This window comes from Trachypithecus francoisi, unplaced genomic scaffold (genome assembly GCF_009764315.1).
Source record: "Trachypithecus francoisi isolate TF-2019V2 unplaced genomic scaffold, Tfra_2.0 Lachesis_group20, whole genome shotgun sequence".
Classification (NCBI taxonomy): domain Eukaryota; kingdom Metazoa; phylum Chordata; class Mammalia; order Primates; family Cercopithecidae; genus Trachypithecus; species Trachypithecus francoisi.
In genome coordinates, this window is record NW_022681466.1 from 17914576 (window position 1) to 17941578 (window position 27003).

Below are 27003 nucleotides of genomic sequence, written 5' to 3' on the forward strand. Positions count from 1 at the left end.
CCACCGCGCCCGGCTAGAGTACATTTTCAAACGAATCAGTACGAAAGATATGTAGTAAGTGGAAAATTAGTCTGCACCTTATCCTTGGAACACTTTCCCAGGGACAGCTAGTTACCTACTATTTATTTTTCCTGAGTTACTTCATGTGTGTGCATGCAAACATGTTATTCTCTGGGTGTTTTCTTCCTTCCATAGATAGCAGCAAATACACCAAACTCTGTATTTTGCTTTTTGTCACTTTATCTTAGAGAATACTTAATGCGAATACATGTTTAAAAAGTCTACATAGTAAAATTAGCCAGGTGTGGTAGTATGTGCCTGTGATCACAGCTACTCAGGAGGCTGAGGTGGGAGAATCACTTGAACCCTGGAGGCAGAGGTTGCATTGAGCTGAGATTACACCACTGCACTCCAGCCTGGGCGACACAGCGAGATTCTGTCTCAAAAAAAAAAAAAAAAAAACCCCAAACTACATAAAACTACATAGTATTATTCTAGGCTATGGGTATCATAAATTTGATTTCCTAGTGATAGGCATAGATGATTTGCCTGGGTGGCAAATTAGAGTTGGCTGTGTCTCAGGAAGAAGCCAACAGGAACCTTATTTTAAGTCAGGTTCCAAAGACAGAAACATGGTTGCAATGAATATTCTGACATTTGTTTTTGTGCTTATATGAATAAATCTGTACACGTATTTTTTTTTTTTTTTGAGACGGAGTCTCGCTCTGTCGCCCAGGCTGGAGTGCAGTGGCCGGATCTCAGCTCACTGCAAGCTCCGCTTCCCAGGTTTACGCCATTCTCCTGCCTCAGCCTCCCGAATAGCTGGGGCTACAGGCGCCCGCCACCTCGCCCGGCTAGTTTTTTGTATTTTTTAGTAGAGACGGGGGTTTCACCGTGTTAGCCAGGATGGTCTCGATCTCCTGACCTCGTGATCCGCCCGTCTCGGCCTCCCAAAGTGCTGGGATTACAGGCTTGAGCCACCGCGCCCGGCCACATGTATGTTTTTAATGTTTTAATCATAATGTGTATACTATTTGGAAATGTGGCTTTTTAGTTAACAGAGTGCATGTTTTACCCCGTTGCACTTAAACATTAACTTGGGGACAATTAAATGAATCTGTCACTTGGACAGGCACGAATTGTACCCCCTACAAATCCACAAACCCCCAATTTTTTTTTTTTTTGAGACAGAGTCTCACTGCAAGCTCGGCCTCCCGGATTCATGCCATTCTCCTGCCTCAGCCTCCCGAGTAGCTGGGACTACAGGCGCCCATCACAACACCCAGCTAATTTGTTGTATTTTTAGTAGAGGCGGGGCTTCACTGTGTTAGCCAGGATGGTCTCCATCTCCTGACCTTGTGCTCCCAAAGTGCTGGAATTACAGGTGTGAGCGAGCCACCATGCCCGGCCGTTTTTTTTTTTTTTTTTTTTTTTGAGATGGAGTCTTGCTCTGTTGCCAGGCTGGAGTGCATTGGCATGATCTCTACTCACTGCAACTACCGCCTCCCGGTTTCAAGTGATTCTCCTGCCTCAACCTCCCAAGTAGTTGGGACTACAGACGTGTGCCACCACGCACAGCTAATTTTTGTATTTTTGGTAGAGATGGGGTTTCACCATGTTGGCCAGGGTGGTCTCGATCTCTTGACCTCGTGATCCACCCACCTCGGCCTCCCAAAGTGCTGGGATTATAGGTGTGAGCCACCGTGCCCAACCAAATCCCCAGTTTTTTTAAAGCTTACCTTATTGATATGAACCCCCTTTCCCAAGGACAGCTGGTTACCTATTATTTATTTTTTCACAGTTGCTTTGTATGTATACATGCAAACACAGATGCATATACCTTTAATGCCAGGACCAGGCCCACGAATCTCAATTACTGCATTGCCAAGACACAAAAATTCTAAACTCCATTGCTCCTTTGGCAAGTGGGGGAGGGATATTTGTTTTTTGGTATTGTTCTCATGGATGGGTTGCTTATTGGTGCTTCTATTTGAGTTGTCTATAGCAACAGTGTTTCCTCCCACCCTCCCTCCCTCTCTCTCTCCCTTCCTTCGTTCTTTTTTTTTTTTTTTTTTTTTTTTGAGACGGAGTCTGGCTCTGTCGCCCAGGCTGGAGTGCGGTGGCCGGATCTCAGCTCACTGCAAGCTCCGCCTTCCAGTTTCACGCCATTCTCCTGCCTCCGCCTCCCAAGTAGCTGGGACTACAGGCGCCCGCCTCGTCGCTCGGCTAGTTTTTTGTATTCTTTAGTAGAGACGGGGTTTCACCGTATTAGCCAGGATGGTCTCGATCTCCTGACCTTGTGATCCGCCCGTCTCGGCCTCCCAAAGTGCTGGGATTACAGGCTTGAGCCACCGCGCCCGGCCAACTTCCTTCGTTCTTTAGAGATGGTGTCTTGCCATATTGGCCAGGCTGGTATCAAATACCAGGCCTCATGCAATCTTCCCTCCTTAGCCTCCTTGCTGGGATTACAGGGGTGAGCCACTCGGCCCAGCCTATAGCAGCAATTTTCAGTGTAGTCCATAGACTCCTGGGGGTCCTAGATCAAAACTATTTTCATAATATAGTTATTTGTGTTTGTGGCTACTGCCAGTAAATCAAATAACACTGATTTCACTTAGGATTGTCCATGATGAAACAGTAAGCAATGTTAATTTCATGATTCTCCACCCTCGAGGACTCTCTGATATTCTGTAATAAGAAGTATCACAGTGGTAAGGAAAAGCGTGTGTGAACTCAGTTGTGATGTCATACTGGATGCTTTTTCCATGAAACACCATTCTTACTTGAAAGAATGAGGCTGGGCATGGTGGCTCACGCCTGTAGTCCCAGCACTTTGGGAGGCTGAGGCAGGCGGATCACCAGGTCAGGAGTTCAAGACCAGCCTGGTCAACATGGTGAAACCCCATCTCTACTAAAATACAAAAAGTAGCCGTGTGTGGCGGCTAGCCCCTGTAATCCCAGCTACTCAGGAGACTGAGGCAGGAGAATTGCCGGAACCTGGGAGGTGGAGGTTGCAGTGAACCAATATCATGCCACTGCACTCCAGCCTAGGCGACAGAGTGAGACTCTGTCTCAAAAAAAAAGAAAGAGGCCGGGCGCGGTGGCTCAAGCCTGTAATCCCAGCACTTTGGGAGGCCGAGATGGGCAGATCACGAGGTCAGGAGATCGAGACCATCCTGGCTAACACAGTGAAACCCCGTCTCTACTAAAAAATACAAAAAAAACTAGCCGGGCGAGGTGGCGGGCGCCTGTAGTCCCAGCTATTCGGGAGGCTGAGGCAGGAGAATGGCGTGAACCCGGGAGGCAGAGCTTGCAGTGAGCTGAGATCCGGCCACAGTACTCCAGCCCGGGCGACAGAGCGAGACTCCGTGTCAAAAAAAAAAGAAAGAATGACTGATAAACCAACTGAGATATTGGCAGATATTTTCTCAAAAAAGAAAGAAGGGAAGTTGTCTGTTCAGGGAAAGCAACTGACAGTATTTGTTACCAATGATAAAATTTGAGCTTTAGAGTAAAAATCAGAATTTGAGAAAGCTTGTATCCACCACTGTGAGTCTGACAGTTTTCTAATATTAATGAATATAGTTTTTGATGTTGACAAATATAGTGTATAATGAAATGCACCAACATTTGGAAGGTCTGCATATCTCTGAAACAGTGTTTTCCACATGACCAATGCATGATGTTACAGAATCATGCATGTAATCCCAGCACTTTGGGAGGTTGAAGCGGGCTGAGTGCTTGAGCCCAGGAGTTTGATACCAACCTGGGCGACATGGCGAAACCCCATCTCTACAAAAAAAAAATACAAAAAATGAGCCAGGTGTGGTGGTGCTCACCTGTAGTCCCAGCTACCTAGGAAGTTGAGGCTGCAGTGAGCCAAAATCATGCTGCTGCACTCCAGCCTTGGTGACAGAGTGAGATTCTGTCTCAAAAAAAAAAAAAAGATTCCTCCATTTTTCAACTAGTGTATCTATGTGAAGTCAAATTTTCCTCATGTATTCAACCAAAGCAACATATTACAACAGATTAAATGCAAAAACAATTACGAGAATCCAGCTGTCTTCTATTAAGCCAGACATTTGAGAGATTTCCTAAACTTTGAACAGTGCTACTCTTTCCACTAACTGTTTTTTGTTTTGAAAAAGAGTTACTTTTTTTTTGAAGACAGAATCTCTCTGTTGCCCATGCTGGAGTTCAGTATTGCCATCTCAACTCCCTGCAGCCTCTGCCTCCCGGGTTCAAGTGATTCTCCTGCCTCAGCCTCCTGAGTATGAAAAAATTAACCTTTCTTCTTCTTTTTTTCTTTCTTTTTTTTTTGAAATGGAGTCTCGCTCTGTTGCCCAGGCTGGAGTGCAGTGGCACGATCTCAGCACATCCTCCACCTCCCGGGTTCAAGTGAGTCTCCTGCCTCAGCCTCCTAAGTAACAGGGATTACAGGCGTGAGCCACTGTGCCCGGCCAAAAATAGTTACCTTTCATAAAAATGTTATTTATGTTAGTATGCAGTAAGTTTATATTTTTAATGAATTGATAAATATTTTTAAAATTTCTCATTTTTGGCCAGGCACTGTGGCTCACACTGGTAATCCCAGCCCTTTGAGAGGCTAAGGCAGGAGGATCGCTTGAGGCCAGGAGTTCAAGACCAGCCTCAGCAATATAAGGAGACCCCATCTCTATAAAAAATACAAAAGTTAGCCGGTTATGGTGGCGTGTGCTTATAGTTGCAGCTACTCGGGAGGCTGAGGGTTGTTTTGAGCCTGGGAAGTTGAGGCTGCAGTGAGCTGTGATGATGCCACTGCACTCTAGCCTGGGTCACAGAGTGTGACCCTATCTCAGAACAAACAAACAAACAAACAAACAGAAAACCCCTCAATTTTAATGTCTAATACATATAATTTCTAATAGATAACTTCTAATAGATGTAACCTTTGTAAACAAAAGCTTTTTGGAGTCCTCAGTATTTAAAGGTGTAAAGGGGTCCTGAGGCCAGAGGCAGTGGCTCCTGCCTGGAATCTCAGCACTTTGGGAGGTTGAGGACCACTTGAAGGCAGGAGTTTCAGACCAGCCTGGACCACATAGTGAGACCCCATCTCTAAAGAAAAAAAAAAAATTGGGATTCGCTGCAGCAGCCGCCGCGGCCCCCCGCCCCCAGGAGCCGCCGGGACCCTCGGGTCCCCGCCGCCGCCGCCGCCCAGATCCCTGCACCATGCTGTCGGAGAAGACCTTCAAGCAGCGCCGCACCTTCCAACAAAGAGATGTCCTACTTATTCGAGAGCAGCATCCAACCAAAATCCCAGTGATAACAGAACGATACAAGGGTGAGAAGCAGCTTCCTGTCCTGGATAAAACAAAGTTCCTTGTACCTGACCATGTCAAGGTGAGTGAGCTCATCAAGATAATTAGAAGGCGTTTACAGCTCAATGCTAATCAAGCCTTCTTCCTGTTGGTGAAGGCCACGGCATGGTCAGCGTCTCCACACCAATCTCAGCGGTGTATGAGAGTGAGAAGGATGAAGATGGATTCCTGTACATGGTCTATGCCTCCCAGGAGACGTTCGGGATGAAATTGTCAGTGTAAAACTAGAAAAATGCATCTATTCTAGAATTTTTTAAACCCTTACCAAGGAAAAAAAAAAGGATGTTACCAACTGAGATGGATCAGTTCATCTAATCACAGATCATCCAACAGTAGTGTTCCCACCTAGGAGTGTTAGGAAGTTGTGTTTGTGTTTCAAGCAGAAAACTGAGCCCCAAGTGAGCACGTTCAGCTTTGGAAACTGTATTATTTAATGTAGGCTAGCTTGTTTTCAGATTTTAAAAATTTAAAAATAAAATACTTTGCATTCTAAAAAAAAATAAAAAATAAAAATGTTTTTCATTTTTTTATATTTTGTTTTACAAAACAAGATTTTTATTTTTTTATTATTTCTTTCCTTCTTTCTTTCTTTTTTTTTTTTTTTTCAAGATGGAGTTTCACTCTTGTTGCCCAGGCTGGAGTGCAATGGTGTGATCTTGGCTCACTGCAACCTCTGCCTCCCAGGTTCAAGCAATTCTCCTGCTTCAGCCTCCCGAGTAGCTGGGATTACAGGTGTCCGCCACCACACCTGGGTAATTTTTGCATTTTTAGTAGAGACATGGTTTTACCATTCTGGCCAGGCTGGTCTTGAACTCCTGACCTCGTGATCTGCCTGCCTCGGCCTCCCAAAGTGCTAGGATTACAGGTGTGAGCCACTGCGCCCAGCTCTATTATTTCTTTTCTTTTCTTTTCTTTTCATTTTTTTGAGGTGGAATTTCATTCTTGTTGCCTGGGCTGGAGTGCAGTGGCGCGATCTCGGCTCACCATAACCTCTGCCTCCCAAGTTCAACTGATTTTCTTGCTTCAGCCTCCTGAGTAGCGGGGATTACAGGCATGCACCACCACACCTGTCTAGTTTTGTATTTTTAGTAGAGATGGGGGTTTCTCCATGTTGGTCAGGCTGGTCTTGAACTCCCAACCTCAGGTGATCCACCTGCCTCGGCCTTCCAAAGTGCTGGGATTACAGGTGTGAGCCACCTCGCCCAGCCTGCTTATTATTTCTTTTGAACTTAAGAAATAATAATTAAAGGGACCCTGAGAGCAAAGAGTTTGAGAAAGGTTGATCTAAAGGTTTTAACATAAGAATCCCTGGGTTATTTGCTTAAAAAGAAGAAAGAATCTATGGATCTTCTGCCTGAGAGAGTCTGATTTAGTTTATCTGGGGTCATCCTCACAGGCATAGCAGATATTCTGATTCAGATGGTCCTTGGTCCTTAGTTTGAGAAACATGGCTTTATGAGGACCATAGAATATAAAGTCTTCTTTGGATTAGTGAAGTCATGTCCACAGGGTTTAGAAAATGTTTTTGTAGGTGGGGCGTGGTGGCTCACGCCTGTAATCCCAGCACTTTGGGAGGCCAAGGCAGGCGGATCACTAGGTCAGGAGTTCAAGACCAGCCTGGCCAACATGGTGAAACCCCATCTCTACTAAAAATACAAAAATTAGCTGGGCGTAGTGGCCCATGCCTGTAATCCCAGCTACTCGGGTGGCTGAGGCAGCAGAATCACTTGAACCTAGTAAGCAGAGGCTGCAGTGAGCCGAGATTGTGCCACTGCTCTCTCCAGCCTATGTGACAGAGTGAGACTCAGTCTCAAAAAGAAAAAAAAAAGAAAATGTTTTTGTTTTAGAGATAAAGGTAAGTGGAAGAGTAGTCATGTAGTGAATAAGGGAAAATGCTTTAGAGATTTCTTTTTATTCTGTTTGCTCTTCTTGGTATGCATGTACCTGAATATTAAGGATATTTTATGACTAAAGAGTCATGACATTACCAGATTAATGTTGAGTTTTGTTTTAAGGTACTTTCTGACTGCTTGGGTTAATTTCTACAGACGATTCTGGTAAAAAATAGCCTTTAAATTTTATAAGTGTTGATTTATTTCAGATGTCTTAATAAAGTTAACTTCCAGTTATTACATGTAACGTATATAAAGCTCTCATTTTCCTTTATTCTCGTAATTGTTTGCATAACAAATTCTAAGGGAAATTTGCTTGGCAGAGATCACATAGCAGAGATGAGATTTAAAAACAGGTAATTTGGCTGCTAGCCTGTGAGTTTGAAGACTCCAAGTTTGCATCCATGTGTAGTCACTTAACATTTCTGTCCTTATCTGTAAATGGGAATAACACCTTGATAGGGTTGTTACATTATCTTGGCCACCTAAAGGTTCTCTTTGGCTGAATGATGGACTGGAAAACGTAATGTGAATTCATGCTTCAGACTAGGTTCTTTTTTTTTTTTTTCTTTCTTTTTTGAGATGGAGTTTCACTCTTACTGCCCAGACTGGAGTACAGTGACACTGCAACCTCTGCCTCCCAGGTTCAAGCGATTCTCCTGCCTCAGCCTCCTGAGTAGCTGGGATTACAGGCATGCGCCACCATGCCTGGCTAATATTTTTGTATTTTTAGTAGAGACGGGGTTTCATTGTGTTGGTCAGGCTGGTTTCAAACTAACTCCTGACCTCAGGTGATCCGCCCGCCTCAGCCTCCCAAAGTGCTGGGATTACAGGCGTGAACCACCGTGCCTGGTGGCCAAGAATAGGTTCTTTTTTTTTTTTTTTTTTGAGGCGGAGTCTCGCTCTGTCGCCCAGACTGGAGTGCAGTGGCCAGATCTCAGCTCACTGCAAGCTCCACCTCCCGGGTTTACGCCATTCTCCTGCCTCAGCCTCCCGAGTAGCTGGGACTACAGGCGCCCGCCACCTCGCCCAGCTAGTTTTTGTATTTTTAGTAGAGACGGGGTTTCACCGTGTTAGCCAGGATGGTCTCGATCTCCTGACCTCATGATCCGCCCGTCTTGGCCTCCCAAAGTGCTGGGATTACAGGCTTGAGCCACCGCGCCCGGCCTAAGACTAGGTTCTATATGGGTGTGCTTTTTAGAATTTAGATCGTGATCTATCCCCAACACAAACTGGATAGTGTTTCTTTCTAAATTCTCTCTAAGTGTGTATTCTCTTTTTTCCTAGGCACTGCCACCGCTTCACTTACATTGTGGGATTATAATTTCATGAGTAGTGGAATTTCCTTAACCTTCTCTTGTGTGGGAGCTAATGGACGAAATGAGATATTGTCTGAAGAGTGGTTGGTTACATCATGCAAAACTATGATGTGTAATGAGGTCGCTTAGTTTTCTAAGTACATTGTACATTTTGATAAGATTTTCATAGAAAAGCTTGTCTCCTTGGGGAGATCACTCATCTTCCATCTTGACTATTATTTAAACTTTATGGGTCAGATTTATCTTTTTAAAAATTGAACCATAATGCTCAATTAATATATTTTAAAAATTAATAGACTTTATTATTTTTATTTTATTTTATTTTTGAGACGGAGTCTAGCTCTGTCACCTAGGCTGAGTGCAGTGGTGTGGTCTTGGCTCACACAACCTCCACCTCCTGTGTTCAAGTGATTCTCCTGCCTCAGCCTCCCAAGTAGCTGGGATTACAGGCACCCGCCACAACGCCCGGCTAGTTTTTATATTTTTAGTAGAGACGGGGTTTTATGTTAGCCAGGTTGGTCTCGAACTCTTGACCTCAAGTGATCCGCCCACCACTCCCAAAGTGCTGTGATTATAGGTGTGAGCCACTGCACCCAGCCTAGACTTTATATTTTAGAGCAGTGTTAGTTTTACAGAAAAATTATGTGGAAAGTACAGAGAGTTTCCATATACCCCTTACTCTCTCCCACAACTTCTGTTATTAACATCTTGCATTAGTGTAGTACATCCCTTACAACTGATGAGCCAACTTGATACATTATTATTAACCAAATTCCTGAGTTTATTTCTATTTCTATTTTATTATTATTTTTTAGAGGTAGGGTCTCACAGTGTTGCACAGGCCAGAATGCAGTGGCGTCATCATAACTTGCTATAGCCTCAAACTCCTGGGCTCAAGCAATCCTCCTGTCTCAGTCTCCCAAAGTGTTGGAATTACAGCTGTGAGCCACTCTGTCTGGCCTAAAGTCCATAGTTTACATTACATTTCACTCTGTTGAGCAATCTATGGATTTTGACAAATGTATGATGATGTATATCTGCCAGTACACAATTATGTAAAATAGTTTCACTGCTCTAGAAACCCCTGTGCTCTCACCCCCCTCTGCTGAACCACTGGCGACCACTGATCTTTTATACTATCTCCATAGTTTTGTCTTTTCCAGAATATCATATAGTTGGATGTACAGTGTGTAGCTTTTTCAGATTGGCTGCTTTCACGAAATGATATGCATTTCAGGTTTCTTCATGTCTTTTTGTGGCTTGATAGGTTGTTTCTTTTCATTGGTGAGTAATACTCTATTGTATGGATATACCACATGTTGTTTATCAAACATTCACCTGAAGACATTTTGGTTGCTTCCAAGTTTGAGCCGTTATGAATAAAGCTGCTATAAACATTCCAGTGCATGACTTTTCACCTCCTCTGGATAAATATCAAGGAGTGCAATTACTAGATCATATGGTAAGAGTATGTTTAGTTTTGTAAGAAACTATCAAACTATATTCAAAGTGACTGTACCGTTTTACATTCCCATCAGCAATGAATGAAAGTTCCTGTTACGCCGGGCGCGGTGGCTCAATGTAATCCCAGCACTTTGGGAGGCCGAGATGGGCGGATCACGAGGTCAGGAGATCAAGACCATCCTGGCTAACACGGTGAAACCCCGTCTCTACTAAAAAAAATACAAAAACTAGCCGGGTGAGGTGGCGGGCGCCTGTAGTCCCAGCTCCTCGGGAGGCTGAGGCAGGAGAATGGCATAAACCCGGGAGGCGGAGCTTGCAGTGAGCTGAGATCCGGCCACTGCACTCCAGTCCGGGCGACAGAGCGAGACTCCGCCTCAAAAAAAAAAAAAAGAAAGTTCCTGTTACTCCACATCTTCACCAGCATTTAGTGGTGTCAATGTTTTGGATTTTAGCCATTTTAATGGTGTATAGTGATATACATATTAAAATTGTTTTTTTTTTTTGGAGATGGAGTTTCGCAGTTTCTCTCTTGTTGCCCAGGCTGGAGTGCAATGGTGTGATTTTTTTTTTTTTTTTTTGAGATAAGGTTTCCCTCTGTCTCCCAGGCTGGAGTACAGTGGCATGTTCAGAGCTTACAGCAGCCTTTGTCTCCCAGGCTCAAGTGATCCTCCTATCTCAGCTCCACCCCAAGTAGCTGGGACTACAGGCATGTGCCGCCACATCTGGCTAATTTTTTGTATTTTTTCTTTTTTTTTCGAGATGGAGTCTTGCTCTGTCGTCCAAGCTAGAGTGCAGTGGCATGATCTCGGCTCACTGCAACCTCCACCTCCCGGGTTCAAGCAATTCTCCTGCCTCAGCCTCCCGAGTAGCTGGGATTGCAGGCACCTGCCACCACACTCAGCTAATTTTTGTATTCTTAGTAGGGACAGGGTTTCACCATGTTGGCCAGGCTGGTCTCAAACTCTTGACCTTGTGATCCGCCTGCTTCAGCCTCCCAAAGTGCTGGGATCATAGGCATGTGCCATCATGGCCAGCCAAAATTGTTGTTGTAATCTGTAATTTCCAAATGGCATTTGATATTGAGCATCTTTTCACATGCATATTTGCCATCTGTGTATCTTCTATAGTGAGGTGCTTATTCAGATCTTTTGCCTAGGTTTTTTTTTTTTTTTTTTTTGGGAAATAGAATCTTGATCTGTCGCCCAGGCTGGAGTGCAGTGGTGTGATCTCGGCTTACTGCAACCTCCCTGCCTCACAGGTTCAAGTGATTCTTCTGCCTCAGCCTCCTGAGTAGCAGGGACTACAGGTGAATACCACCACACCCAGCTAATTTTTTGTATTTTTAGTAGAGACAGAGTTTCACCATGTTGCCCAGGCTGGTCAGGCAGTTTGCCTGCCTTGGCCTCACAGAGTGCTGGTATTACAGTCATGAGCCACCATGCTTGACCCAGATGTTTTGCCTAGTTAAAAAAAAAAAAATTAGGCTGGGCATGATGGCTTATGCCTGTAATCCCAGACTTTGGGAGACTGAGGTGGGCGGATCATCTGAGGTCAGGAGTTCAAGACCAGCCTGGCCAATATGATAAAACCCTGTCTCTACTAAAAATACAAAAATTAGCTGGGCGTGGTGGTACACACCTGTAATCCCAGCTACTAGGGGGGCTGAGGCAGGAGAATTGCTTGAACCTGGGAGGCGGAGGTTGCAGTAAGCCAAGACTGTGCCACTGCACTCCAGCCTGGGTGACAGCAAGACTCCATCTCAAAAAAAAAATTATTTATGGCTGGGCACAGTGACTCATATCTGTAATCCCAGCAGTTTGGGAGGCCCAGGCAGTAAGATCCCTTGAGTTCAGGAGTTCAAGACCAGCCTGGGCAACATAGTGAAACCCAGTGTCAATTTTTTTTTTTGAGACGGAGTTTTGCTCTGTCTCCCAGGCTGGAGTACAGAGGCGTGATCTTGGCTCGCTGCAGCCTCCACCTCCCAGGTTCAAGTGATTCTCCTGCCTCAGCCTCCCAAGTAGCTGGGATTACAGGTGCACGCCACCATGTTTGGCTAATTGTTTTGTATTTTAGTAGAGACTGGGTTTCACCATGTTACCCAGGCTGATCTTAAACTCCTAAGCTCAGGCTGTCCACCTGCTTTGGCCTCCCAAAGTGTTAGGATTACAGGCGTGAGCCACCGTTTCTGGCCTCAATTTTTTTTTTTTTTGAGACAGAGTTTTGCTCCTGTTGCCCAGGCTGGAGTGCAGTGGCACAATCTCTGCTCACCGCAACCTCCGCCTCCGGGTTCAAGTGATTCTCCTGCCTCAGCCTCCCAAGTAGCTGGGATTACAGGCATGTGCTATCACACCTGGCTAATTTTGTATTTTTAGTAGAGACGGGGTTTCTCCATGTTGATCAGGTTGGTCTCGAACTCTCAACCTCAGGTGATCCACCCGCCTTAGCCTCCCAAAGTGCTGGGATGATAGGCTTGAGCCACTGTGCCCCGCCTATTTTGGCTTTTACTATGAAGATGCTTAAGCCACTGTGATGACTACCAAGTGTGGCCCTGCAGCCCAGCCACTCTGGGCTCCCAGCTCCTGCATCCTGCTGCAGACTTGACATCTTCCCTCAGGTAACTTGTAATTGTCTCCTGTCTATCTTGCCCAAAATACAACTCTTAAAACTTTTCTCTCCACAAGTTTGTGCCTCTCTCCCTATCTGACTTCCCCATCTAAATAAATGGTAGACCACCATCTGCTCCTTTGTGCAAGCCAGAAATCTAGGAATCATCCTTAAATCCCCTGTTCTGTCTTATCTCTGCTTTCATTCAAAGCCTCAGCAAGTCTTGTTGGTTCTACCTCTAAAGTTTTCTCAAATACTGTTACTTGACTCATCCTGACTTCTGTTTTTGCTCTACGTTAGGCTAGATGCCCTGAAAACTCTTTTGTACAAAACACCTAGAAATGCTGGATAAACTGGGCTTTTAAGAAAAACAGGGAGGCCCGGTGTGGTGGCTCACTCCTGTAATCCCAGAACTTTGGGAGGCCGAGGTGGGCGGATCACGTGAGGTCAGGAGTTTGAGACCAGTCTGGCCAATACATAGTGAAGCCCCGCCTCTATAAAAAAATAAAAATTAGCTGGGTGTGGTGGTGCACACCTGTAGGTGGTACATGCTTGCACTTGGGAGGCGGAGGTTGCAGTGAGCTGAGATCGCGCCACTGCGCTCCTGCCTGGCCACAGAGCAAGATTCTGTCTCAAAAAAAACCCACAAAAACAAAAAAAGAAAAACAGGGAAATCTTCAGAAGCAAAAATCAAACATAATCTCACCAAAGAAATGAGAAGATGGCTGGGCGTGGTGGCTCCACGCCTGTAATCCCAGCACTTTGGGAGGCCGAGGCCGGTGAATCACCCGAGGTCAGGAATTTGAGACCAGCCTGGCCAGTATGGTGAAACCCTGTCTCTGCTAAAAATACAAAAATTAGCTGGGCATGGTGGCAGGCACCTGTAATCCCAGCTACTTGGGAGGCTGAGGCAGGAGAATTGCTTGAACCTGGGAGGCAGAGCTTGCAGTGAGCCGAGATTGTGCCACTGTACTCTAGCCTGGGCAACAGAGCAAGACTCTGTCCAAAGGAAAAAAAAAAAAAAAAAGGCCAGGTGTGGTGGCTCATGCCTGTAATCCCAGCACTTTGGGAGGCCAAGATGGGTGGATCACTTGAGGCCAACTGAACATGGCGAAACCCCATCTCTACTAAAAATACTACAGTTAGCTGGGCATGGTGGTGGGCACCTGTAATTCCAGCTACTCCGGAGGCTGAGGCAGGGGAATCGCTTGAACCAGGAGGTGGAGGTTACAGTGAGCGGAGATCGCGCCCCGCACTCTGGTCTGGGCGACTGAGGGAGACTCTGTCTCAACAAAACAAAACAAAAACAACAAAAAATCAACACATGGCCAAGGTGCAGTGACTTACACCTGTATAATCCCAGTGTTTTGGGAGGCTGAGGCAGGAGGATCGCTTGAGTCCAGGAATTTGAGACCAGCCTGGGCAACATAGTGAGACCTCATCACTAAAAAAAATTTTTTTTTTCTTTGAGACGGAATCTCGCTCAGTCACCCAAGCTGGAGTGCAGTGGCGCGATCTCGGCTCACTGCAAGCTCCGCCTCCCGGGTTCACGCCATTCTCCTGCCTCAGCCTCCCGAGTAGCTGGGACTACAGGTGCCTGCCACCACGCCTGGCTAATTTTTCGTATTCTTAGTAGAGACGAGGTTTCACTGTGTTAACCAGGATGGTCTCGATCTCCTGACCTTGTGATCCGCCCGCCTCATCCTCCCAAAGTGCTGGGATTACAGGCGTGAGCCACTGCGCCCAGCCAAAAAAATTTTTTTTTAATTAGCTGGGTTTGGCGGCATGTACCTATAGTCCTAGTTACTCAGGAGGCTGAGGTGGGAGGATCACTTAGGCCCAGGAATTTGATAGTTTGAGGTTATGGTGAGCAATGATCCTGCCATTGCACTCCAGCCTGGGCCACAGAGTGAGACCCTGTCTCTTAGAAACAAAACAAAACAAAAAAAAATGAAACCGAATTAAAAACAACAACAACAACAACAAAACTGCTTTTTGTTATTGAGTTGTAGCCCAAGTTTCTTGAGGATAAAGCATTGAAAAGCAGGCAGTAGATTTGCTATTTAAAGAGATTTACTTGCAGCACTATTCACAATAGAAAAGACACGGAATCAACCTACATGCCCATCAGTGACAGACTCGATAAAGAAAATGTGGTACATACACTGTGGAATACTATGCAGCCATAAAAAACAATGAGATCATGTTTTTGTTGTTGTTGTTGTTTGTTTGTTTGTTTTTGAGATGGAGTCTTGCTCTATTGCCCAGACTGGAATGCAGGTGGCGCGATTTCAGCTCACTGCAATCTCTGCCTCCCGGGTTCAAGCAATTCTCTGCCTCAGCCTCCTGAGTAGCTGGGATTACAGGTGCCCTCTACCATACCTGGCTAATTTTTGTATTTTTAGTAGAGACAGGGTTTCACCGTGTCGGGCAGGCTGGTCTTGAACTCCTGACCTCGTGATCCACCTGCCTCGGCCTCCCAAAGTGCTGGGATTACTGGTGTGAGCCACCGCACCTGGCTGAGATCATGTTTTTGCAGGAACATGGATGGAGCTGGAGGCTATTATCCTTAGCAAAGTAACGCAGGAACAGAAAACCAAAGACTGCATGTTCTTACTTATAAGTGGGAGCTAAATGATAAGGACTTATGAACACAAAGAAGGAAACAACAGATGCTGGGGTCTACGTGAGGGTGGAGAGTGGGAAGAGGGGGAGGAACAGAACAGATAACTATTGGGTATTGGGCTTAATACCTAGGTAATGAAATAAGCTATACAACAAACCTCTCTGACACAAGTTTACCTATATAATAAACCTGCACATGTAACCCCAAACCTAAAATAAAAGTTAAAAAACAAACAAACAAAAAAATAGGCCGATCGCAATGGGAGACCGAGGCAGGCAGAGCACTTGAGGCCAGGAATTCGAGATCAACCTGGCTAACATGGAGAAACCCTGTCTCTACTAAAAATTCAAAATTAGCCAGGTGTGGTGGCGCATGCCTGCAATTCCAGCTACCAGGGAGGCTGAGGCGGGAGAATTTCTTGAACTCAGGAGGCAGAGGTTGCAGTGAGCTGAGATTGCACCACTGCATTCCAGCCTGGGCAACAGGGCGAGACCTTGTCTCCAAAAAAACAAAAACAAAAACAAAAAAACCCTGTCACTTTGGGAATATCTCAAACCTATTCATCCAAGTGGTTGTATGATTTTAGTGTCTGCATATCGATATTTAGTGTGATCTACTTTCTATTTTTTATTTTTATTTTTTTTGAGACGGAGTCTCGCTCTGTCACCCAGGCTGGAGTGCAGTGGCCGGATCTCAGCTCACTGCAAGCTCCGCCTCCCGGGTTCATGCCATTCTCCTGCCTCAGCCTCTCCAGTAGCTGGGACTACAGGTGCCCATCACTTCGCCTGGCTAGTTTTTTGTATTTTTTTTTAGCAGAGATGGGGTTTCACCGTGTTAGCCAGGATGGTCTCGATCTCCTGACCTCGTGATCCGCCCGTCTCGGCCTCCCAAAGTGCTGGGATTACAGGCTTGAGCCACCGTGACCGGCCTAGTATGATCTACTTTCTTAGATTCTCAGATGCTACCAATGGGCACATGTCGTGAAATAATCTTTTAGAGGACAACAGAGTGGTAAAGTCTCATTATTGCAGTTTAAGAAAAACTATTCTGCAATAGTTTATGGGAAATGCCTTTTGTTTAATCTTTTTTTCTTTTGAGGGTTAGATTTTTATTTTTATGTTTTTAGACATGGGGTCTTCCTGTGTTACCCAGGCTGACCTCGAACTCCTGGGCTCAAGTGATCTTCCTGCTTCAGCCTCCCGAGTAGCTGAGACTACAGACGTGCACTGCTGCTCCTGGCTGGAAGTTTAGATTTTAATTTTTTTTTAATATATATATTTTTTTGAGACGGAGTCTCGCTCTGTTGCCCAGGCTGGAGTGCAGTGGCGCGATCTCGGCTCACTGCAAGCTCCGCCTCCCGGGTTTACGCCATTCTCCTGCCTCAGCCACCCTAGAAGCTGGGACTACAGGCGTCCGCCACCACGCCCGGCTAATTTTTTTGTATTTTTAGTAGAGACGGGGTTTCACCATGTTCGCCAGGATGGTCTTGATCTCCTGACCTCGTGATCCGCCCGTCTCGGCCTCCCAAAGTGCTGGGATTACAGGCGTGAGCCACCGCGCCCGGCCTAGATTTTAATTTAAACTCTTCTATTGGGAAACTTTGTATGTTTGCTTTACCACTTACATTTGCATGCATTATTGTACCTATTGTCTCCTACTCAAGGAAGGGCAGTTTATGCTGCTATATGAAGTTAATTAGCCTCCTATGGTACTTCAGTTTTTTCTATGCTAAAAATGTGTTCCAGATTTTTGAAAAACGTATTTAATTTTCATTCATTTATTCAAATATTTGAGCATTCTGTAGTTGCTGGGGAAATAGCAGTGAACCGAAGAATGTCTTTGTTCTTATGGGGCTTAAGTTCCTAGCTGATCATAGTAGTAGAAGGAGATATATATGAAAAAAGAAATACATGAGCAGTGGAGGGTAATGAGTACTGTAAAGGAGAATTCAGCAGGGGAGGTGTTGCTGTTTTAGATAGAGGGATGTCAAGGGACATTGTGCAGAGACCTGAACGAAGTGAGGGAGCAAGCCATGGAGATATCTAGGGAAAGAGCCTATTGGTGGAGAGAAGAGTCAGTCCTAGGGAAGAAATGGGCAAGGTGTTTTCCAGGAGCAGAGAGAGGACAGCTGTGAGCAAGGGGAGAGCTGTAGGGAAGGAGGCAAAGACAGGCATCTGGGGCAAAATGGATTGCCTGGTGGGCCGTGGTAGGACTTGGATTTTTTCCTGAGTGGGTTTTGAGCAGGAGAATGAAATGATCTGACCCCGGTTTGTTTTTTTTTTTTTTTTTTTTTTTTTGAGACAAAATCTTGCTCTGTCGCCGAGCCTGAAGTACAGTGGTGCAGTCTTGGCTCATTGTAACAAATACCTCCTGGGTTCAAGCTATTCTCCTGCCTCAGCCTCCCGAGTAGCTGGGATTACAGGCTTGGGTCACCACACCTGGTGAATTTTTGTTTTTATTTTTATTTTATTTTTTATTTATTTTTATGTTTTTTGAGATGGAGTCTTGCTGTGTCAACAAGGCTAGAGTGCAGTGGCGCGATCTCAGCTCACTGCAACCTCCGCTTCCCCGGTTCAAGCGACTTATGCCTCAGCCTCCCGAGTACCTGGGATTACAGGTGCCTGCCACTACACCTGGCTAATTTTTGTATTTTTTTTTTTTTTTTTTTGAGACAGAGTCTCGCTCTGTCGCCCAGGCTGGAGTGCAGTGGCCGGATCTCAGCTCACTGCAAGCTCCGCCCCCTGGGTTCACGCCATTCTCCTGCCTCAGCCTCCCGAGTAGCTGGGACTACAGGCGCCCGCCACCTCGCCCGGCTAGTTTTTTGTATTTTTTAGTAGAGACGGAGTTTCACCATGTTAGCCAGGATGGTCTCGATCTCCTGACCTCGTGATCCACCCGTCTCGGCCTCCCAAAGTGCTGGGATTACAGGCTTGAGCCACCGCGCCCGGCCTAATTTTTGTATTTTTAATAGAAATGGAATTTCACCTTGTTGGCCAGGCTGGTCTCGAACCCCTGACCTCAAGTTATCTGCCTGCCTCGGCCTCCCAAAGTGCTGGGATGACAGGTTTGAGCCACCATGCCAGCCAGGACTATTATTTTGAAAGGATCTGCAATGTGGAGAATAGAAAGTAGAGCGACAAGGATGAAAGCATCCAGGCCAGTTAGCCTAGTCCAGCTGTCTAGGTAAGAGATGCTGGTGGTCTAGATTAAGGTTGCATCAGTGAGAGATTGTGAGAAGGGCTCACCTTCCTTTTTTTTGAGACAGAATCTCACTCTGTCGCCCAGGCTGGAGTGCAGCGGTCCTGTCTCAGCTCACTGCAACCTTCGCCTCCTGGGCTCAAGCGATACTCCCACTTCAGCCTCCCAAGTAGCTGGGATGGCAGGCTTGCGCCACCATACCCAGCTAATTTTTGTGTATTTTGTAGAGACAGGGTTTTGCCATGTTGCCTAGGTTGGTCTCAAACTCCTGAGCTCAAGTGATCCACCCATCTCAGCCTCCTAAAGTGCTGGGATTATAGGCCTGAGCCATTATGCCTAGTCACTTCCAGATATATTTTGAAGATAGAGCCAACCGGATTTGTTAATGGATTAGGTGTGGCAGGAGGAAGGGAAGGAGGAGGGGGAGGAAGAGAGAGAGAGACTGGAGTTGAAGTTAAGGCTTATTTCAAGGTTTTTAGCCTAAGCGTGTGCAGGGATGGAGTTGTCACTTGCTAGAATGGGGAGATTGGAGGAGAAGTTGACTGGGCGAGGTTTTTAATGTAGGGGTTGGCTTTGGATACATTAAGCTTGACATGCATTTTACACATCCAGGTGGAGATATTGAATGAAGAGGCCGTTGGCTATAGGTGTCTGATGTTCATATTAGCGGATGGGGCTAGAGACGTAAATTTGAGAATTGTCAGTGTGTAGACGTTGTTTTGAAAGAAAGTGAGGCTGAATAATTTAGAAAGTGAGTGCAGGGAGAAAAGAAGTTTACTATTAAAATAGCTTTAACAGGCCGGGCGCGGTGGCTCATGCCTGTAATCCCAGCACTTTGGGAGACTGAGGTGGGCAGATCTCAAGGTCAGGAGTTCGAGAACAGCCTGGCCAATATGGTGAAATTCTGTCTCTACTAAAAATACAAAAATTAGCCAGGCATTGTGGCGGGCACCTGTAGTCCCAGCTACTTGGGAGGTTGAGGCAGGAGGATCACTTGAACTCAGAAGGTGGAGGTTGCAGTGAGCCAAGATTACGCCACTGTACTCCAGCCTGGGTGACAGAGCAAGACTCCATCTCAAAAGAAAAAAAAAAAGAAACTTTAACAGCAGAGCCTTTTCCTTTAAAATTATGAATATTTTTCTTATGGAAATTGGACTCTTTCATTATTAAGTCTACATTCAATCACTATGTTAGTAAACATGTTCTAGTCACCAAATGCAATAGACCAACTCAGACTTAGTGGCCTAAAGCAGCAATTATTTAACTATGTTAAAAGATGCCATGGGCAGGAATTTAGATATGGACAGCAGGGATGGCTTGTCTTTGCTTTGTGATGTCTGAGGCCTCAGCTGAGAAGACTCAAGGGGCTGGGGGCAATAATCATCTGGAATTTTCTTCACTCCTATATCTGATGTCTGGGCTGCGATGATTCAAAGGCTGATTTCAGCTGAGACTGTACACCACGTGCCTACTTGTGGCCTCCCCTTCTGCCTTGGGTTTCTCACAGAATGTGGCTCATTCTGGAGAACGAGCCTTCCAATGAAATCAGTTGGAAATGACATCTCGCCACTTTCAGCATACTCTATTGGTTGGAGCAGTTATGGACTTAGCTAGATTCAAAGGAAGGGAACAAAGACCGCCTCCTCTCAGAGGGTGGGGCGTAATGAGAGAATTTAGGGCCATGTTATCCAACCACCACAAATGTCTTCTGAATTTGAGGTTCTGCCTCAAAAGTTCATAGTTCGTTTGACTGAAGGACTTCTATATATCCAAGCATCGTCAGCCCCAGATATATTGTTCCATGTAAGTGACCAGGACCACCTTAGTATCTCGTATAGGGAAAGTGACCTGAATAAATTTGAGAAAAGAATCTTCCTTCTCTCCAGTAAGTATTGAGGTAAGCATTGAGCTGTTATAGGTTTATGACTTTGAGATTCAGAAATTTAAATTCTTGGCCAGGCTCAGTGACTCACGCCTGTAATACCAACATTTTGGGAGGCCAAGGCAGGCAGATCAATTGAGGTCAGGGGTTTGAGACCAACCTGGCCAAAACGGTAAAACTCTGTCTCTACAAAAAATATAAAAATTAGCCAGGTATGGTAGCGGGCACCTGTAATCCAGCTACTTGGGAGGCTGAGGCAGGAGAATGGCTTACGTTCTCTTTATCTGCTTTATTCCAGTTGCCTCTCTTAGATGAATATTAATGACTTACATAACATTTTAGATCAGTGGATGTTTTTGTGATTCTTCTGTTTGGGCTTTGGCCAAAGATAACAGTACCCACAGGTTTTTTCCAGCTACTTGCCCTTCTCCTTTCAGTGGCCCTCGAGCCTGGAAAATCTGACATGACAATGTGCTTGCTCAACCTACCACTGTTTCTTTTTGAAAAGTTTGGCAGCCTGTTTGACTCCTATGAAGGTGAATTCCTCAGCATTCACAATTTATTAGAAAAACACTTTGCTTCTCTCCAAACTTGAAATTCAAGATAACCAAACCTATAGGCTAGAGCTGATCTTTCAGGATGTATTTGTCATGTTGCTGCCATGCTTTTCAGTAGCGTGGCCATCATCTGTTCAGTAGAGACTTCTGTAATGAGAGGTGGTGTTTATGTGTGTGTGCAAGTGTTTATTTGGTGTCTTAAGTTAGCCTGTGGGAAGTTCTAAATCAGGGTGGTACCTGGTTGCCAGCAGAGAGCTGCTCCTCAAGTGAAGGAGGTGGAATCAAAGCCAATAGGAAAGCGCCTCAGATGCGTATGTATATGTACTGTGGGCATTCAGAGTGAAAGCAGTCATGGGACTAGGGGTGGGGTTAGGGAGAGCCTGTCTAACAGACACAGGAAAGGGATGGATAATGCCACCCAGAGGAAAAAGCATTTTAGGCAAGAACAAACGTGAAAAAGGAACAAAGTCTGTGGGTGGTGGGCAAGGAGGAGATAAGTTGACTTGAAGGAAGACAGCACTTATGAAAGTCACCTGGAGGCTGGGTACCATGGCTCATGCCTATAATCCCAGCACTTTGGGAGGCTGAGGTAGGAGGACAACTTGAGCCCGGGAGTTCGAGACCATCCTGGGCAACATGGTGAGACTGAGTCTCTACCAAAAAAAAAAAGAGAAAAAAAAGAAAATTATTCAGACATGGTGGCGTGTGCCTGTAGTCCCAGTTACTCAGGAGGCTGAGGTGGGAGGATTGCTTGAGCCCAGGAGGTTGAGGCTGCAGTGAGCTGTGATCATACTATTGCACTGCAGCCTGGGTAACAGAGCAAGACCCTGTTTCAAAAGAAGAAAGTCATCTGTAGGCTGGGGAGAGGAACTGGAAGGGGCTAAAGTTGGCTGAGTAGTTAGAGAGCCTGAGACAAAGGTAAAGATTTTGCACTGGACAATGAGATGTTAGTGTGTGGTTTTGAGCTGGGGAGTGCTGTGACTTTACTCTTATTGAAAAGTCACTGAAGGATTATTCTTGAATCAGTGATTCTTGATCATTCTTGAATTTTTCAAACAGCAAAACTGAAAGAGTTGGCCTATGCCTCAGAATATTTCCTAACTGGGCGCAGTGTCTTCACTTGGGAGAACTTGGCTACACAGTTTAGTTGTAATTCACTCCAGTGGTTCATTCATTCAATACCTATTTTTTCAGCATGTATTATGAGCCAGACACTATGCTGGATGCTAGGGTTCGGGATAGGACACGCTAGTGAGCAAAAGCCAAGACTCTTCTTGTCTTCATGGGGCTTTCAGTCCAGCATAGTGTTTATGAGTCCAAGTTATGGAGTCACAATACTTGGGTGCAAGTCATGGTGATGGTGATAGAAGGAAGGCGTGTGTGAGGGCCAGTGGCAGGCAGGAGCTTGGTGTTTTTGAGGACCTGAAGAAGGAGTAGAGTGCCAGGAACTTAGCCACCAGCTGGTACCAGCCATACAAGAGGGGTAGAGCCAGCCAGGACATCGGTCATGCTAGTAATGAGTACAAATACTTACATGCTGCACGCTAGTGGGCTCCTAAGTGCTATGTGTACATTAGCTCGATGAATTTGTGCAGCAACCCTGTGAGGTAAGCACTGTTTTCTCTCCTTTCTACAGATGAAGAAATTAAGGTGCAAAGAGGATAAAATAACTGGCACTAGGTACACGCTAAGTGATCTAAGTGGTGGAACCAGAATTCAAATCCATGCTATTCTGCTGTAAGATAACAAATCTTGTTTTTTAGCCTAAGAACAGAGCAGTCATCAGGGGAGTTTTAAGTAGGGGAGTGGCAAGATCAAGTTTGTGTCTTGAAAAGGTCATTCTACCCACAGTATGGAAAATGGCCTGGAGGCAAGCACACAGATGTTGGGAGACAGTTAACAGCTCTTGCTGTGGCCCCCTATGCATTTTAGTTCTGATGTTTCTGCCTGATTTTTCTCTTGCTTCTGCCTCTTTTCCTGAGGGGATGGCAGGTTTTACCAGCCGGCTGGAGTACAAACCTTGAACCCTTCTTGGTTAAATATCTACTTTATTTTACTACAGCACTTATTCTTGGGTTGCTGCAGCTGTAATGTCTTGAGGGAATTGAGCCTGACAGTAGTGTATAGACCAAACAGTTTTTAGAGACCATGTGGCCCGATTGCCCTCTCAGTGTTGGCACTCCTGCCATGAAATTTACCATGCTGAGCATGTAACCTCCATTTGAATGCCAAATGCCACAGGAACCTGGAAGGTTGTCACTTACTCCTCCCTTTCTCTGAGTCACCTTTGCCCTTTAGTCAGTCACCAAGTCCCGTCACATGTAGCTTTTTAATGTCACAGAATATGGATGTCCGCCTCAAAACACTTCTAATGCTGCTACCTAAGTTGGGCCACCACCACCTCCCACCGGGATTATTGCAGCCTGAGGGATCTTTTTGAAATGGAAATCACACTATCACTTGTCTGTTTAAAGCGTTTCAGGCCGGGCGCGGTGGCTCAAGCCTGTAATCCCAGCACTTTGGGAGGCCGAGACGGGCGGATCACGAGGTCAGGAGATCGAGACCATCCTGGCTAACATGGTGAAACCCCGTCTCTACTAAAAAATACAAAAAACTAGCTGGGCGACATGGCGGGCGCCTGTAGTCCCAGCTACTCGGGAGCCTGAGGCAGGAGAATGGCCTAAACCTAGGAGGCGGTGAGCTTGCAGTGAGCTGAGATCCGGCCACTGCACTCCAGCCTGGGTGGCAGAGCGAGACTGCGTCCCAAAAAAAAAAAAAAAAAAAGGTTCCAATTTGGCACTGGTTTGGTTCCCAAGCATCTTTCTTGCTGTATATATTTTTTAGTATCAGCCAGCATGGAGACCTCTGTAGACAGAAGCAATTACTTCACGGAGAAGAATTTGGAAGAAGATATTATGAGGAGACAGGTTCTAGTCCTAGAGTGATTTATCCTTTCTTGTACAGATTTCCAGGTATATGAGGGGCCACTCTTCTGTCATTCATGTTTTTCTCTCCTAACCTCACTCCTGCTGCCTGCATCTTCTTGCTGGGCAAAATGTTCAAGGTCTTCAACTCCTCACACCCTGGTTGCTCCTCCCTGGATGTGTTTGGTTTTTTTAGTGTTCCATTTCAATTTTGATACACAGAATTAGAATAGCATCCAGATGTGGGTCTGTTATAGCTAGACTACTAGATCCTTCAAAATCCAAGTACTAGTATGTCTATTAAAATACCATAAGATCACATTGGCTAGTTACAATGTTTGGTTTGTGGGTTACTTAAAAATCAACTAATGTTCCCTTTTTTTTTTTTTTAATTTTTTTTGAGACGGAGTTTCGCTCTTGTTGCCTAGGCTGGAATGCAGTGACGCAATCTTGGCTCACTGCAACCTCTGCCTCCCAGGGTCAAGCAATTCTCCTGCCTTAGCCTCCTGAGTAGCTGGGATTACATGCATGTGCCACCACGGCAGGCTAATTTTGTATTTTTAGTAGAGATGGGGTTTCTCCATGTTGGCCAGGCTGGTCTCAAACTCCCGACCTCAGGTGATTTGCCTGCCTCAGCCTCCCAAAGTGCTGGAATTATAGGCGTGAGCCACTGCGACTGGCCAAAATTCCCACTTTCTAATACTCCTGTAGTAGCTGGATATGGTGGCTCACATCTATAATCCCAGCACTTTGGGACGCTGAGGCAGGCAGATCACCTGAGGTCGGGAGGCTGAGGCTGGAGGATCGCTTGAGCCTAGGAGTTCGAGACCAGCCTGAGCAAGATGGCAAGACGCCGTCTCTAATTTAAAAAAAAGAAAAAACAAGACTCCTGTAGTGGTGAAGAATAGACATTCTGAAAACAGACTGCGTTAGGATTCTAGCTCCATGCCTTTACTACCTGTGTTGTGACTTTGGATAAATCACTTAAAATTCTGTGCCTCAGTTTCTCCTCTGTAAAGTGGGATGAAAATAGTACCTGTCTGATAGGGTTGTTACAAGTATGAAATGAGCAAATAAATATGTCAAGTGTTTAAAACAGCACCTGGCCTCTGGTAAAAACTGCTACGTACATTTTAGCTATAATCATTACTTATTTCTACTGCTCTTTAACCAAGGTTCTTATTTTTCATCTTTTTCTTTTGTTTTGAATATCACTTAGTGTTTTCACCTTTTACTCTCTTTAGGACCTAGAGCCATCCTAGGTGAAATATGCATGGAGATATTTGATCAGGTCACCACCCAGCTCTCCTGACCTCCCTTCTCTCCTTAAATTAACATGCCAAACCACAGCATCACTAACTCCTTCCCTCCAGATATGATAAGAGTGTGCATTGAAATGCATGTATTTTACTTAGCAGGGAAAGCTGATTGGTGATTATCACACTTAACCCCTAGTGAATCTGATGGATTAACCTGTTTTCCAGGGCATTGAGGAAATGGGTTAAGATAAGAAATGTCTGGCCAGTGCAGTGGCTCACGCCTGTAATCCCAGCACTTTGAGAGGCCGAGGCAGGCAGATCATGAGGTCAGGAGATAGAGACCATCCTCGCTAACACGGTGAAACCCCATCTCTACTAAACCCCGTCTCTACTAAAAATACCAAAAAAAATTAGCTGGGCGTAGTGGCAGGCGCCTGTAGTCCCACCTACTCGGGAGGCTGAGGCAAGAGAATGGCGTGAACCCAGGAGACAGAGCTTGCAGTGAGCCGAGATCGTGCCACTGCATTCCAGCCTGGGCAACAGAGCAAGACTCCATCTCAAAAAAAAAAAAGAAAGAAAGAAAAGAAAAGAAGTGTCCATGAAAGGGAGACCCTGGGGGAAAGGAACAATAACTGCAGCTCTGAGGATCCCGCACCAGCAGCACCAGCACCAGCACGGAGGGATGCTATACAGCCATTATTGATTTTAACTTTACAAACGGTTCTTCAAAGGAGAGAGAGTTCCCTTTTTACTGAAGAGAAACCCCGTTTGGTAGTCAAATACCATTCCCAAAGACAAATAGCTGATAAATGGCAGGCAGGGTTTTGCACCCAGGCCCATCCAGCCCCCTGTCTCCAGTGTCCTTTCCCTTATACCACACTGATACAGAGGAATGTATCTGGTTGGGGAAGTGGAAGTGTTCCCAAGTGGGGAGGTCATCTGATGCACAAATTTGGTCTGTTTTATGGGTTTTTTAGTTTTAGTTTTTATTTGTATAGAGCTCAGACCTGTTCTTAGGCAGCTTTAACGATCAACTGTGCACTTAGTAATTGACAAATCATGTTTTTTACTTTCTTTTTTTTTTTTTTTTTTGAGACGGAGTCTCGCTCTGTCGCCCAGGCTGGAGTGCAGTGGCCGGATCTCAGCTCACTGCAAGCTCCGCCTCCCGGGTTTACGCCATTCTCCTGCCTCAGCCTCCCAAGTAGCTGGGACTACAGGCACCCGCCAACTCGCCCGGCTAGTTTTTTGTATTTTTTAGTAGAGACGGGGTTTCGCGGTTTTAGCTAGGTTGGTCTCGATCTCCTGACCTCGCGATCCACCCGTCTCGGCCTCCCAAAGTGCTGGGATTACAGGCTTGAGCCACCGCGCCCGGCCTTGTTACTTTCAATTAGAGGGAATTAGGTTTGTTAAGCTCTTGCTCCTTCTTTAGAGATGGTGTTTAGTTCTGTCACCCAGGCTGGAGTGCAGTGGTATGATCACAGCTGCTGGGCTCAAGTGATCCTCCCGCCTCAGCCTCCATGGGACTGCTGGGACTGCAGGCATGGGCCACCATGCCAGGCTAATTTTTTATTTTAATTTAATTAAATTAATTTATTTATTTTGAGACTGAGTCTCACTCTGTTGCCCAAGCTGGAGTGCAATGGCACGATCTTGGCTCACTGCAACCTCTGCCTCCTGGGTTCAAGCGATTCTCCTGTCTCGCCCTCCCGAGTTACTGGGACTACAGGCGTGTGCCACCACAGCCGGCTGATTTTTTAAATTTTTATTTTTAGTAGAGACGGGGTATCACCGTGTTAGCCAGGATGGTCTCGATCTCCTGAGTTATCTTTTAAACTTGAAATTCCATTCTTAATGTCCAGAGTAATTATGAATGGCTAAATTATGAATGACTCTAATAGTTTAAAGCTACAGTATTTATTTA

At 45.5% G+C, this 27003-nt stretch overlaps 1 protein-coding gene and 1 pseudogene across 13 annotated transcripts in view; both read left to right on the top strand.

Annotated features, from left to right (window-relative positions):
• STAT3 (signal transducer and activator of transcription 3) overlaps positions 1-27003 on the top strand; it is an 86441-nt gene that overhangs the window by 12955 nt on the left and 46483 nt on the right. The window lies entirely within an intron of this gene.
• LOC117066966 lies at positions 4810-5857 on the top strand (annotated as a pseudogene). The gene has a single exon (XR_004430562.1). The product of XR_004430562.1 is annotated as a microtubule-associated proteins 1A/1B light chain 3B-like (transcript).